At 38.4% G+C, this 16,582-nt stretch overlaps 1 protein-coding gene across 1 annotated transcript in view; it reads left to right on the top strand.

Annotated features, from left to right (window-relative positions):
- Nucleotides 1-16,582, top strand: part of LOC135704215 (connectin-like) — a 517,879-nt gene that overhangs the window by 223,936 nt on the left and 277,361 nt on the right. Inside the window, exon 4 of the mRNA XM_065225689.1 lies at nt 11,052-11,109. The gene's annotated coding sequence lies outside the window, so the exon portion shown is untranslated. The remainder of the gene's footprint in view (nt 1-11,051; nt 11,110-16,582) is intronic.

Consider the following 16,582-nt stretch of genomic DNA (forward strand, 5'->3'; position numbering starts at 1 on the left):
GTTACTTCAGGGACATTCGGTTGGTCACTCTACACAGTGTGCCAACATTAAACTTGGGCACACCCGGCCGCAGTCATTGGCGTTGTTTGGCACCCATGGTTACAATTTTTATGATCTTTAAAGTTACTGGCATTACTGAACCTTTTCTGCGCCTGCAGAGTGTGCATGTGTCAAAATTTGTGTTTAATGTTGCCACAATACAGTACAATTTTTAAAAACCAGAGTCGTGAATCTCCATTAAGTCCCGCCAGTGATTCTCCAAAATCGAATTGAATTCCACAAAGTACAGTCAGCGTACATCCTATCCCAAGTAACATTGCAAGTTTTATCGCAATATTAAAGCATGCTACAAGTCTAAATCATTGTCTGCAGAACCCTTATAAAACCTCAATTGCTACTTAGGACTGTCTGTCCGAAGAAGTAGGTACATGAAAAAAATCAGGGCAATCGCTTGCATAGAAACACCACTCAATCAATCTCAACATTACCAGCTCCAGCTCCGTTATTAAAGTCGTTACTCAGACTCCCGTTACCGGAGAAAAGTACGTCCTACGCATTGGCGTGCAAAGGGTGGGGCAAGGTGGGGCAATTGCCCCTCCTTTTATAAATAAGATGTTTATTTCCACATTTCCAAATTACGATATAAAATAACTTGTTTTCTTGATAACTAGATTTGAAGGTAAAATAACTTCATTTCATACTATAAGGGCACTGTTGACCTTTTATTGCGTCAATTCCTTTGAGATGGTGTCTGAAAATTGCACCACAAAGGTGCATGAAGGGACAAACTTCAATTAAATTTTTTGGCCAAAAAATTGAACCACAGTGGTGCATTCAAAACATTTATGGTGTAATTTTTTTTTTCAAGATGGTTCATGGAGGGCGTAAAAAAGAGGGTTAATTTAAGGTTGAAAAAATTCACCTTAATGGTGGTAAATCGACGAGAAAGCTTTTTATTGAATATCTGGTGTAAAAATATCATCAATCATGGAGGGACTAATCAAAATGAATAACCCTGGTGGAAAAATTGAATCACGCTAAAAATTTGGAAGTGCACATTTAACTGAATATTAATTGTGGAACGTTCGCAAATTCTGTGGTGAATGTAGTAGCAAGGTTTATTCATTTTTCTGGTGCATAATTTGCATCGTTCTGATGAAGGCAAGCTTCATTGAAAATTTATGGTGGAAAATTTGCAGTATTTGCCTGAGAATTGCACCACAAAAGTGCATGGTAAAACAAACTTCACTGACAATTGTTGGTGCACCATTCTGGCGAATGGAGGAGAATGCTTTATTGAAAATTTCTGGTGCAAAATTTGTATCGCTCTGTTTAATGAAATTAACACAAAAATTTCTGGTGGAAAATTTGCACTAGTCTGGTAAATGAAGGCACAAGCTTTATTTAAATTAAGCTATATTGAAAACTTCTGGAGGAAAATCTGCACCGTTCTGGTGAACGGATGGGCAAGCTTTTCGGAAAATGTTTGGTCTCAAATTTGCATCCTTTTTTTCTGGTGTAAAGATTGCTCCATTCTTTTGATTGGAGGGAAGCTGCTTTACTGAAAATTTATGCTGAAAAATCTGAAAATAGGGGCAAGTTTTATTTGGTGGAAAACGGTGAATTATTTGCATCATTCTGGTCAATTGAAATTCCGTGGTCTAAAATTTTCTGGTGTACAATTTTCTGGTGTTAAATTTTCTGGGGGCAATTTGTATTGAAAATTTCTGGTGTAAGACTCAATCTGCTGCATGAAGGGGCTAGCTGAATTGAAAATTCTCGATGTAAAAATTGCACAGTTCTGGTGAATGGCGGGGCAAGCTTTATTGAACATTTCTGGTAGGAAAACTATAATGTTTTGGTGAATGGACGGACAACTTAAACTTGACTTCCGAGAAGAACCTCAAGGGTATTGAATTTTGAAGAGAAGTTCCAAAAGAAAAGATTTCTGGGGATGATTTCATGAAAATTCTGCGAATAATTTCTAGTGAATCCTGCAGATAGTTGCAAGATAATTTCGAAAATTATATCGAGAGAATCAAATTTTGAATGGAATTCCAAATGGATATTGGGGAAAATTTCAAGGAAACTCCGGAGATAATTTCAAGTTCATTTTGAGAAGAATTTCTGGAGAAACAGAGGAAATTCTTCTGGAACATTAGGGGAATTTAATTTCCAAGGTGTTCTGAGAAAAAAAGTTCTAGAACATTCCGAGAAGAACCTCAAGGATATTGAATTCTTAGGACAGTTCCAAAATAATTCTGGAGAGATTCCAAATAAAATTCTGCGGATAATTTCTAGTGCATCCTGCAGATAGTTCCAAGATAATTTCGAAAAGAATACCGAGAAAATCAAATTTTGAGTGAACTTCCAAAGGGATTTTAAGCAAAATTTCAAGCGAATTCCGAGGATAATTTGTAGCTCATTCCGGGAATAATTTCTGAAACTCTAAAAGAATTTCAGGTCCTAGGTTTTCTGAGAAAAAAATCATGAAGAATTGTAAATATAATTCCAGTGGACTTCTAAGAAGAATTTCAAAAGAGCTCTTCGGAGAGTTCTAAAAAATCCGAGAAGATCCTCAAGGAGATTGAATTCTGAGGACTGTTCCAAAAGATTTCTGGGGAGTTTTCCAAGAAATGTCTGTGAATAATTTCTAGTAAATCCTGCAGATAGTTCCAAAAGAATACCGAGAAAATTAAATTTTGGGTGAAATTCCAAAGGGGTTTTTGAGGAAAATTTCAAGGGAGTACCAATAATTTCTAGCTCATTCCGGGAATAATTTCTAGATAATATTGAAGAAATTCTTCTGACACTCTAAGGGAATTTAAGTTCCAAGGTGTTCTGAGAAAAAGTCAAGAAGTATTCTCAAAATAATTCCAGAGTACTTCTGAGAAGAATTTCAAAAGAGCTCATAGAGTTCTAAAAATTTCTAAAAGAACCTAAGGAATTTTGAGGATGGACTTTTTCACAACTGTACAAAGTTTAAGACAGCTTTTGGATTCCCTAATTGAAAATTAGGTATAAGTTTGCCATTGAACCTTGATCGATTGTTGTCTTACTAAGAATTTGTCTAAGAATCTTCTATGAAAATTTCAAGCAATTTGTTACCGTGGTTGACATGCTTAATCCTTCGCACAAGTCGTCATTCCGTTAACAATCCTGTACTCGTTTATCAAAATAGTTTTGTGCGCCTTTGGTCCAATCTTTATATAGTTTTAAACCTTGGCATTTACATCAAAATTTGAAAACAATTAAAACTACAATTTTCGCTGAAAATGAACAAGTTCAACGTACTCGCAACGGAACAGTAGAGTGACTATAACAGCATATAAGGGCTTACAAAAATACTTACTTGAAATAGTCAAAAATTGTAACGATGCCTTCAAAATATACAAAAACCTACTGCACAAAATTTCAGAAAGGTAACTGAAGATGATACCAGTACCTTGAACAATATATTTTCTTTGAATTGTATTGTTAACCTGTAAAGAAGAGCATGACGCAAAACATTATTACAACGATTCCTACAGGGTTCAGAAATTTGGAAGAAATCGACCGAGTTGCTGGGCAAACACAATCGCAGTGATGCCCATGTTGGTAGTATGGAAGCGTGAAAGAATTTCAAAACCAGGAAGGCTATCGACGAAGAACTGGACCACCAAAAACAGCTATAATTGCTGCTAGTAAGGCAAAGCGGCTACAAAATCGCTATAAATGGAACATTTCATCGATATTGTGCGCATACTTTGCAAAGGTAGCCGACCACTTCGTGGACATTCGGAAGGAGCGGAAAGTGTGCCACCCAGTTGGTGGCTAACTACGATCCTGTGCTGGAAAAACACTTGGCGAAACGTGCGAAAAATTGCCAGTATACAAGTAACCGTATTCAAAATGACATGATTACGTCGTTGCACAATGTAATGTAAAGAAGATGAACCACCACCGGAGCAAAAAATAAATAAAATTAGCTAAATTGAACAGTAGGGAAAAAGTGGGAGGAGGACAGCACCATCTACCACGTACTTTGGAGTACTCCCCATCCCCAGATTAAATGCACCATAGAAAAAAATTGCCCCTCCTTAACAAGATTCCTGTGCACGCTACGAGTGGTTCTGATCAACCTTGAGCCGGGAACTATGGATTCGGTCCGAGCGAGACTTTTTGGACAGCTGTTCCGATCGAATAACTTCGTTTTCGGACAGTCCGGTGCTGGTAACAACTGAGTCAAACGACACTAAACCAAGGGTGCTGAACTGGTGGATTCTGTGCTGGATGTTGTCCGTAACAAATCCGAGGGTTGCGATTGCCTGCACGGCTTTCAGCTTACGCACTCGCTTGGCGGTGAAACTGGCTCAGGAAAATTTTAAATCTTTTGTAACGTTGGCAGAATTCAGTAGCAAAAATACTTCGATCGATACTGATCTCGAAGATTCGAGAAGATTACCCAGATCGCATCATGAACCCGTTCTCCGTCAATACATCGCACAAAGTATCCGCCACCGTCGAAGAGCCATACATACGTTTGCAAATTTCGTCCACCTTCATCGCCGATTCAGGAAATTTTCAAACGCATCGTCGAATAATTTACGGCCATTTTCCGCCGGAAGATCACCTTACACTGGTACACCGGGGAGGGAACAAACGACATGGAGTTCACCGAAGCCGAGATCAACATGAATTGACGAGGAAAGTGCCGACGGGTGATAATAGATGCACATGGTTAAAATGGTCGTTTTCATTATGCTACCATATACTACTGGTAATAATTGCTGAAATAAAATCTGGTTATATTAAAAATTAACACTGTTAAATTAATTTTGTTACAAATAAATTGCAGCAGCATGCGCACAAACACAACGCGTTTGGTAAATTTTTCATCGAATGTCCCCTTTTAGCATCCAACTGACCAAAGAATATTTTTACTGTTTGTACAATGCTTCCGCCCGCCAGATGGCACAGGAAATGTGCCCTCTTAATGTGAGTTAAGGTAATTAAGTTGAGGTAATCTTCCTTCCGAAAACACTTGTCCGGAATCTCCAGCAGTAAATCTACTTTCAGTGGCTTGCCATAAAATGTTCCCAAACGACTGGATCCAATATGGTGCACGATCCGTTGCTGAACGAATTTGAAGCTTTCCTTGGCGAGAACATGCGACCCGTTGGGAAATGCCAGCGGAAAATCAACTCCTTCATAATTCACATCCTTCAGAGATCATTCATTGTCCGCATCTTTTACCGTCCTCAAACTCTTCCGGAAATCGCCCAACGCTCAATATAATTTATCACCTTGAATTTCACCTTCACCTTGCTTAGCATCTCTTCCACCTGCAGCCGTAATAGATTCGAGTGGTAGAAATATTCCGTTTCCTTCAACCGATTGATTTCCTCAACCGTCAGCGGTTTGTACAGCTGCTTCATGGCTATGATCTTCCGTTGGTGTTCTTCGTCTGTCCGTCGCTTGGAATGGCTTTGCACTTAGCGCCTTTCGATTCCGAAGATCCGACAGTCGTGACTAGCACAAAGCGTTCACCACTTTCTTGACCGCTGTCGCTTTCCGGCTCCGGCCGCCCAAAATCGTCGCCGTCAATTGAGTTCTTAGGTTTCGAAAAACAAAACAAAATCAAGAGTTGTCAAAATACCGGGTTGCCAAACAAATCATTATTCTCAAGCAAACAAAAGTCAGTTCAATTACTTCTCGGTACTGCCATGCCAGCTGCGGCACACTGAGGTACGCTGAGGTACGCTGAGAAAATAGTTGGCGCAAAACAAGTGTGTAGAGTGACCACCCCTTGAAAACCAACATTTTCAATTTGATAAAACATTACAAACACTTTTAAGTTTCATTAATATCACCAAAGTTATCTAAATATCAAATTCAATTAAATACCTATTGCACATCCAATTTCCCCATTTTCAAACGCCCTCCACGAGCATGCTCATCATCAAAATAAACACAAAAAATTAAATTCAATTAAAGACCCCTAGCGCCCCCTGTTACAAACCAAAAATTCAGGCGTTAACAGTAAAGGTCTAGCATTAGGAGCATCGCATAGGGTATGAAACACAAATCATTTGGAGGGGCCATGGCCTCCCCTGCCCCCCCCCCCTTGCGCACGCTACTGCTGAAGATGATTTTGAAGTTGCCTCTCTGGTACAGTACTACCGAAGTACATAGAATTTCGAATGTTGAGACTTTAGAACTAATTTCCAACAAAATAATTAACAATTTCAGGCAAAAATCGTTGCAATCCACAATTGCAACGATTAATTCCCTTTATACTTAAATAAGATTTAGTTTAAGTTTTTAGTTATAGGATTCCAATTGTTATAATGACATGCAGGTTTAAAAAACCTGTTTAAAATACTGAATTGCCAAGGCAGGAACAATGTAAAAACACTTAGATAAATATCATAACAATTAAAACTGGTAAGTTACTGTAGTAGCTGCCTTGGTTAAAATTAAATGTAATTTAATTTGAATTTGGAACAAATAAAGAGTTAAATTAAAACTGTTGAGCAAAATAATTTCTCGACAATTGTCCCTTCTGCCAAACGTCCATTCGTCAAACGTTTGCCCCACTCACTGGTTGGATTTTTGGACATTTGATGTACCAGTTATGGCTTTACGTTCCTATTATGGGGTGATCCATTTATTTCCTTTGGGTATTGCATACATGCCATAATTGGAACACGAAAATAATAAAAAAAGGAAAGACTGTTATGGCACCTCAATACATTTGAGCGGAAGCCGAGTCTACGTCAGCACAATACTTACTTCCACCAACGGCAACAGAAGACCGACGGCCCACGCTATGTCTGAAGGCACTTTTTTTGCAACATTAATGTACCTCAGTTTTTTTCATCACAGGAAGTTAGAATGGATCTTAACAATCAAATCAGTGATGGTTTTAAAATATTTCATCTTGGGTTTTTTGAGAAAAAGTATTTTGAAGTATACTTAGTCGTTTATGAAGGCGTGTATGGACCATTGACAATACAAAACTGTTACGGATAGAAACAAATACAGCTGCATATGATTGTTGGAGATTAAGGTAGTCAAAATACTTCGTTTCAATGGTATAGTAAGATTTCCTCTTCGGTACCGTAAGATGTCGTAACTTTGTCGTGAACTCATAATGTTTAAAATGATGAAATAATTTACAATGGAGAGAATAAACTAAATTTACTATAATTATCAGTTCCATATGTTTCATCCATTTTTATCAATGCTTACATAAATATCTAAAGAGAATGATAAAATACCACCGCTTTCATCAAGTTTTTGTCGTATCTGAAATTATTTTCCACTGCTTTATAGATACTCCATGTTTGGGAAAAATCATTATGAACAGCTTCGTTTGTTTTTTTTTTCCGTGAACCAGGCTAAGACTTTTCCTGTACTATTGCAAAAATCTATAATGTGATGTTTTACAATATTGAATTTTGGGGCTACCGGAAGGTTTCGGTGGACCAACTTTCACAAAAAAGACCTATGCACTCATCCATGAGTTCATCACCAAAACAATGTCTCATCATAGCATCCATATTATCCAAAACCATTAGCTGATGATCAAAATTGCATCCTTCCAAAATTACACGTTTATCAAGCACCTAAAATGGCGACCAGCGAATCCAAATTGCGCATGATGAGTCGCATTTGCAGCAGCCACAGAATTTGAAGCGTTATTGAGATCATTATTGGCCGCGTTGTCTTTCGTCATAGCTGATTTGAGACCGGGCTGGATAGTTTGACGGTCGGTATATCTCATACGTTGAGCCAATTTTAGCGTATGTAACATAATACAAATATAGTGTAAAGCTATGTACATACTGACCTTATTAACACTCGGATTAAGATCTTTCTTAAAGCTAAGTAAATCTTCGTGAGAGATTTTTTACCATATTTACATCTCTTTGATGGACTTTCAGTAGGCCGATTTGACAGCACATCCCACCCCTGCTGTCGCCCTGCTCATGCCGTTGATCACATTTCATTAAGAAAGTGTGAAAGAGAAAGAGATATCGCAACAAATTCTCTCTATCATACCTGCTTTCTAAGACATGGAGTGGGAGTTGTTCCACCAACGACCCGATGAGACAGCTTATAGAAGTTAAATACATTCAAATTCATATCCCTCCATTTGGTTTTTCCTTGATTTCGTTGAACTTCGATGAAATTCTTCAATTTTTTCTGATGTTCTTAGATTTTTTTTAAGTTCTCAGACCGTCTCTTGTGAGTCGTAAAACTTATCAGAAGGACATTGAACTCCCCTGAAGCTCACAAAACGTCCCTGAAGTTGGCAGAATTTTCCTGAGGTTTATAGACCTTCTCTGAAGATCGAAGCACATCTTTGTAGTTTGAAGAATTTTCCTGAACTGAGATCAATGAGCTTCTATGAAGGTTGTTAAACTTCTCTGATTCTTTTGAGGAACGTCTTTAACTTTTCTAAAATTCACTATAATTCCCTATAGTTCGCAGAATTTCCTAGAAAGTCGCTGAGCCTTCCTGAAAGTTTCCTTAGACAAAATATGGGAACTGCAATGAAACTCCAGCAATTCTGTAGTAGTTAAAAGTGAAGGCTACCTAAACTCACTGGGCAAGAGCAGCTAATATCATGTGAGGTTCATTCCTGTATTATCGGCATTATCTGTTAAATGATTTTCAAACAACTTCGGCATGGGTTCCAAAAATCCAAACTAATTTTCTATTCCTTAGGGTTGTAAATGCCACCTTCGTCACCAGCTGAGTACGAGACACAAACATTTCAGATACCTACTAACTCTTTTATTGAACTCTGATAAAAATCTTTCAGCGAACGTCGCTACTAAAGTGGCGTGGTATTTTTTTTTTTCTTTTGATAATTTGAAGCACAGCAAGCGAACTCTCTATTTTCTTCGAGAGATTCAAAAAACACTCGAAACAGGCAGAAAATCAATGCCTACTATGATTACGTGGCTGTCTTGGACTGTCCTGCTCGTTTATTTCTCTTTTACTCTTATGAGGGAAGAGACATTAAACAAGAAGTTGTGCTAGCAACAAATATTATTTAATTTTGCGCAAAGTTGACATAATCAATACGCATCTTGCTTGAGAGTCAAAGAGAACTCTTTAAAGCCATTTTGATTAATTCAACAACTTTTGAACCTGATTTAACTGCATTTGTTCAATTCGCAACAGTTTTGTATCGTCAATAGTCCAATATACGCCTTCGTTATCGGCGTTGTAAACTCCAAAACACCATTTCTCAAAAAACCCAAGATGAAATATTTTCAAACCAACACAGAGTTGATTGTTAGGATCAATACTAACATCCTGTGAAGAAAAAACTGAGGTACATGCATGTTGCAAAAAAAGTGCCTTCAGACATAGCGTGCGGCCCCTTTGATGAGTATAATCCACTCGACAGGATCGGAATTGGACCGAAAATTTGACTATTATCTCATTTTCTCGTGGTACTGACAAACCGAATGATTGACTAACTGTCAGTATGTTCGATATGCATACCTACAGCTCAGCTCAGCCAACGAACCAAACAAACGTACGCTTGACTGACAGACTCCGGGTGCTGTATCTGGCATCTGGTCGGACACAAAGCACGAGGAAAAATCCGAGAAATTCTTTTGATTTCTGATGTTCTCGGTGATAATGAGCCTTTTTTTGCGTCTATTCAAAACGAATTACAATCCACTTCAGATGCAGTTATGGCATTTCGCTCAAAGGTGTTTATGGAATTGAAAACGCAAAAAGTCTCGACAGCGCAAAGCATTTGAAGGGTGGAAACCGGAGCCTGGATGTTGTGTATCTTCCATTGCCAACGAGCGGTCGAGCAGATTTTGAAGGTAATTTTGAGTGACAGCTGATGCCGGTATGCGTGCCGTGGGAGGAATGTGGTGTCGTTTTGCACATGCAGAAATCCCAAGTAAATTTGATACGACAAACATCAGAAAGATGAAAAGGTGCATTCTTATCGCAGGGATACCATCTGGTTTGCTGCCGGTGAAGAGCAAAATTTTGGTAAGTGACTTGAGAAAAACATTTTTGAATCAGTAGAACTCTACATAGGTACAGGTCCTAGAATTCCAAAAATTCATATTTTTCTTCCAAATCGTGGAGCTGAATTCTTGTTTAAATTTGCCCATCCGATTCAAACCGGTCTTTCATCATCGATATTGTGCAACCACTTCAATCAAAGCAATATTTAACCTCTCACCTACGGGTGCGGATCGAACCAAACAAAAAAAATCAATCGGATATTGCAGCGGAATGCAGTGGAGGAAGTATTCAACCAGAAGCCTTTATTTCAATCCATTGACCTGGGTTTCAACGGCACAGCGGTGGCTCTACTGAATTGTGTATCGATTATACCATTAATCGTTTCTACAGCCTGGGTTGGCCCCTCGTCTATTAGGATGACCGCATCAACAGTGCCCCCACTTGCCCCCGTCATCGTCATCGTCTCGATTACCGTCTCGTGTGGAAAAAATCAGGATCATCAATTGAAAAGGTCACATCACATCAGCTTAAAACACCACTTCTTTCACGTTCATCGGAAACAGATGGGACCGTTTCGGTTGTTGTTCCCGAAATGTGCTCCACTTTTTGTCGTGCGCCCGTGTGGGGAATGATTCAGCGCTTGCCACCGATTTTCCGATTGCACCTATCTACAGGGACTTCGATGTTTCGTTTGTGATGTGCGAGATTGAGGCTTCGCTCCAACAGCGCCGGGAGACGGGTAAATATTTTATTTTCAATCAATCTACCGTACCAGAAGAGCATCGGGTCAATTGAACAACTCCGAGATAATCCTCCAATTAACACTACAACTTTATGATTCCTACTTCTCAATGAACCTTAAACTTCCTGTGACCCTAATTACCATTAACCCGAAACAAACTGCCACGCACAAATCGTTTTACAGTGCAAGCCCCATTTTATCCAGCCCCAGCCTGTCCCCAGCAAGAAAGCAGTAAACTTTCTTGACGAAGGTTTTACAACTCCTACATACTGACACTCTTCCCCCAACTTCTCCGTTCTCTCTTCTCTAATTACAGATTGTGAACTTTGATTCCACCTTCCACCTGAAGAGGGACCGGCTCCCAAAGACTAGTGGTAAGTATTTTTCGGAGGATTTGCTTGCTTGTCGAAAGCTTAGGGATTATCTTACCGCTAGGAAAACAGATAGCCCCTTCTGATTGCACTCAGTGGGTCACACTTTCCGGTCCCATGTTTACGATGGAGGATTTGGAGATTGATCTCTCGAATGGGGCTGGATTATGCTTTGGGAGCTTACATAGGCGCCTATCAGATGTAGGTTGGGTATTACTTGCTAGGATAGGTTTGTTTGTGTGGAAATTGAACAAAGGAAAATTACTCCCCTACTCCGACAGCCTTGAAGCTAATATAAAATTGTCTTTTTATACACAATGTGATACTACTTTTACACATACCTTCAGCCTTGCAAAATAAATAGGTTAGATAAAAATCAACTGTTACACATCAACAGCTCCACGGCGAATCGGGAAAACTCGACCTTCTCCGATTTGAGTAAAATTTTGATAAATTGTGTGTTCACTTCCTATCGGAATGACGTCTGAGACAAAGTTCTACCGAATAATAAAGTTTTTCTGATGTTGAAAACACTTTTTTTTAAAGGTGTATACATTCAAAAAAAGTTATAAAAAGCTCAAAAGAGTATCTTAATCCATAAAAAAATTAAGTTTTTAAAATTCTTAAAACCATGGACACTTGAAAATTGACAAAAATCATTAAACAAGAACTTTAGGTTAACTTTTTTAACTTTTTGTGAATATGCTTTTTTGCCATCGGAAGCCACCAATCCAAACACCATAACGCTAGCAGGATGCTTGGTCAGATACACGTTCTTGTGCTCGTCAGCCACGTCTTTTACTGGAAGAAAACTAATACATTGGTCGGTTCTGGAATTTGATACGGAATCGACGGTAAACATGCTCTCGTCGGTGAGCAGGATTACCGGAGATTTTCGCTTAAGGAAGTTCAAGATTTTCCTGCATCGATCGACTCGTAGCTCCCGGATGCGGTTGGTAATCATGTGAGTTTTTTTTTTTTTTCGTGAACTCGACTTCGCCCCGCAATCTTCCTTTACGATCTTTCGTGCCGTAAAGTCACTGATCCCGTGTTCCTTTGCCATTTTCCTTATTGAACGCACTGGATTCACCCGAATCTTCCTTTTGATAGCAGCGATAACCCTCGGAACCCGAGCTGACCTTGGACGACCTGTGACCACCTTCGTGGATAGTTGTCATTTCTTTTCTCGGTCTAAAACCCCTTTGAAAGTCCATCGGGACACTCCCACGGCGATTGAAATGTCTTGTTGCGACATTTGCGCGTGGGACAAATCACGAATACGCTGCCACTTCGTCATGGTGCAACTGTCAAACTAAGTAAATCATTTTCTTTTATACATAGCCTACTACGGTATGAGCTATAGGTTATGTGCATGCAAAGAAAACCAAGGCAATGTATGTACAGATGAAACGGAAACCTTATTTGTACGATGGTGCAAACATTATCACGCAATCGGCAATGTAATATCTATTTAAAAAAAATGACACATTCCTAATCGTTTTCTGGGAAAAATTACATAAAAATGCTTGCTAACAAGAGTTTTAAAACACGACCTAAAGGTGATGTTCTATGTTTGACTTATGTTAATTTTAAAGTGTCCATAGCAGTGCTGATAAAAATCATTTCTTCTACACGCTATTTTGAGGCTACTCATTTTTTAGTCAAAAATCACTCCGGTCAGCCAAAAGGAAAGCTACCCACACATGGGTAAACATGCTTTTACTCAAGTTTGAGTAAACGTGCCTATGGAGGAAACTAGATAACAGTTACCCTGTAACCGTTCTGTTACAAAGGTCCAATACAATATTTGAAATATGCACCATGTGATCGAGCATTCAAATAAATTTGTGTAACACTTGCGGTGAAACCCACTGGGCAGACGATACGGCCATGCTTAACGGCCGACAACTGAATAAGGCGCGCATGGCCGTGGCAAAATGGTGACACGGAGTCACAGGTGATGAGCTGAAGGGTTCTGCGATGCTTAGAGAACGGCCATCGTGCACTTTATCTCAGGCGAGCGTGTAGACCAGAAGTGTCTCTGACGGATTTCACGCCAACTCGTCTTCGGAGTTGGCAGCACCCTCTCAGAACCTTATGAAACTTTGTGGGTGTGGAGACTTAGCAATTTTAAGCAACTTTGAGTACTTATTTTTTTCAAAATTTATCTCGCCTAACATTTGATAAGGGTCAAAGTTTTTTGTCGATTTTTTTTTCAAATCGATATAGCTTAAAAATGACAAGCCTTACAAAATAGTGATGTATGGCGAACTTTTAGCAAATAATCTGAAATTTTATAAAAAAATTTAAATAAATTAAAAAATTGGTTTCTACACTCTAAAAAAATATATTTAAAAATTAAAAGTCATTTTCCCAAAAATGGTACCCCTCAGATTTGCTTGATATTTTTTCTCATGAAAGGCAATATAATTACCTAACTTTTCTTCATACATCGCAAAGTGGGCGCTTTTAAGGAAAAAAAGTTGTTCGAACAACAACTTTTTCATGTTAATTTTTTTTTAGCGTGTTTCACTCAAAGTCGAATAGTAATACGCGCACAACCTTATTAAAATCCGTTGAAACTTAATGAGCATAAAGATTTTGACCTTTTGATAATCTGGGCGTGCTTAAAACAAAAATCTAGCCTAACATTTGAAAGGGCCTAATACAGAGGATTTTCCTGCATTTCGAATGGTGTTTTAATAAATGAAAACTCTAGTGTTTTTGTTTAGTGCATAATTTATTTTCCTATAATTCTCCATACATAATTTGAGTTTTTCATTGATTATTAGTCTATCGGAAACAGAGTGAAATTTTTCGGAGTTTCCTTTGAATGTGAAAATCGCTTAGTAGAAATTATGTTTTGAGAAATAGGTACAAAACAATGAAATTTTTGTGTACCAGGTATAGTTTTTACATGACTGAACAGCTCCTTGAGTTCATCGGACATCTTTGTGTATTGATCATTTGATATGAAGCAGAAGTTCAATTTTGTTATGCTTGTATCTGTTTGTTTAACTGCCCAGTCATACAGTTCTTGTGGAGTTGTGATTGTGTTTCCATAATCTCGAGCAAGACTTGCTCTCTTTGCCATTCGTTTGAGAGTTCCTCCAATTGCGTCACATGGGCCTTTCCCATGAGACGTTGCGAAGAAGTGCCATTCTGCTTCCAATCCATACTTGGACTTGAAGTTGCACAAACTGGCAAAATTCTTTTTATTTTTGTAATGAGCCGCTGCTCCATCTGACATGAAAGTAATTTTTGTGAAACTAATAGATTGTTTAATGAAATCTAACAATTTTGATATAAATAATTGAACTGCTATTGTATCATGGGTCAATACTTCTGAAATAATAATAAAGCTTAAATTTTCCAACTTGTTTTCTTTTATGTAGTAAATTTCGAAAGGATGTATCGTAGCTTGATTATTGTTCCAATGATACCCCTGTGCTTTCCTAATGTTCTGATTGCTGATGACTTGTTGATGGTTGCGGCTCTTCAAACTTCCGAGCATGGCTTGATTCTTTTCCATCCGATCGCCTCTTTTTCGGGAGAGGTGTCCTATTGTGCACTAAAATTCCACGACACGATTCACAAATACGCATTGTTACATCCAATTGATGATCAAAGCCCCATGAATGTATTTTCTCTATGAGACTTGATGATAAATTACGTAAATTATTGCGGCTGCAATTGGGATTGTTTATGTTGGCACTACATTGCACCCTTTTAATAATCAATTCAGCAGATTTTTCCATTGTTGTATATATAAACACTTTTTCGTTTCAACAACTATGCAGCACTACACTTTCAACAACTATGCACTACAGCAACTATGAGCATTGTTGTGATATCACCAAACTTAAATATTAGATTATGTCGGTAGAAACAGACTGCGGTGCTTTAAGTTTATACCTTATATCTCTCATGTGACTACCTGCGTTGTTATATAACTGCTATATAGCAGGTAACTTAACGATTATTTTAGGCATGCCTTAAATAATCGTTAAGTTACCTGCGCTATTATATGTATTCACTTGAGAGATGAGGTATAAACATATATATGTATATTGCTTACTAATGGACACACCTAATACATAAAAATAAATGAATGATTATTTTTCTAATTAAATTAATCACAAATACATGAATTGAAATCTTTTCATGAATAAAACATACTAAGTGATTTTTACTTAGTTTACCTGTTGATTTGGAACAATTTGAGGGTGGTTTTATAGAAGTTGGATAGAGTGTATGCATATATTATAATACAATCCATCACAGGAAAGTGCAAACCATGCTGAGATGGCTGTTCCTCATTAGAACGTTTTGTTCTGAACTCTTATTGGACGATTTGCAGGTAACTTCTCTGTAACCTTTTCAAATGTTAGGCTAGATTTCGCCCAGATTATCGAAAAGTATACCCATAAAGTTTAATCGAATTTTAATAAGGTTGTGCGCGTATTACTATTCGACTTTGAGTGAAACACGCTAAAAAAAAATTAACATGAAAAAGTTGTTGTTCGAACAACTTTTTTTCCTTAAAAGCGCCCACTTTGCGATGTATGAAGAAAAGTTAGGTAATTATATTGCCTTTCATGAGAAAAAATATCAAGCAAATCTGAGGGGTACCATTTTTGGGAAAATGACTTTTAATTTTTAAATATATTTTTTTAGAGTGTAGAAACCGATTTTTTATTTTATTTAAATTTTTTTACAAAATTTCAGATTATTTGCTAAAAGTTCGCCATACATCACTTTTTTGTAGGGCTTGTCATTTTTAAGCTATATCGATTTGAAAAAAAAATCGACAATAAACTTTGACCCTTATCAAATGTTAGGCGAGATAAATTTTGAAAAAAATAAGTACGCAAAGTTGCTTAAAATTGCTAAGTCTCCACACCCACAAAGTTCCATAAGGTTCTGAGAGGGTGCTGCCAACCACTGGATGAGTTGGCGTGAAATCCGTCGTCTGTGGAATACATTTTAACAGAATACAGTGCGAGTAGTGAATCAAGGTGAAGTGTAAATCACCAATTCAGCTGATTCAGGACCTTTCTTTTCAACCAATCAAATGGTTTTCTGGTTGGCGAGTCAAACACCGCCATTGCACGCTACGGTCTAGGTGACATTTAGTTACCTTGACCTAACCGTAAAGGACATTGTTCTCGGGGCTGAAGGCCCTAAACACCAAGGAGAATTCCACCAATCCCTTCCCGGTTCGACAGAGGGCGGCCTTGCCGTCGTCGACCGGCGTCGTCGACCGGCTTCGTCAGAAGGAAGCGCCTGTGCATCGGAGCCATCTCCACAAACCGCTATACCAGCCCCGGTAAAACCAACCCGCCATCGCACTACAGCCGCCGTTCGGTCAGCCTCGCTTCGTCCGCCATTGTCGGAATTGTACCGAAATTTCACCGAGCGGTGGTACCGCCACCTTGCCAACAAGATCGGCCTTTAAGGATGTTTCCGGAACCAC

The sequence above is a fragment of the Ochlerotatus camptorhynchus genome, unplaced genomic scaffold (genome assembly GCF_037179485.1).
Source record: "Ochlerotatus camptorhynchus isolate MF236.1 unplaced genomic scaffold, CSIRO-AGI_Acam_v1.1 ptg000232l, whole genome shotgun sequence".
NCBI classification, from domain to species: Eukaryota; Metazoa; Arthropoda; class Insecta; order Diptera; family Culicidae; genus Ochlerotatus; species Ochlerotatus camptorhynchus.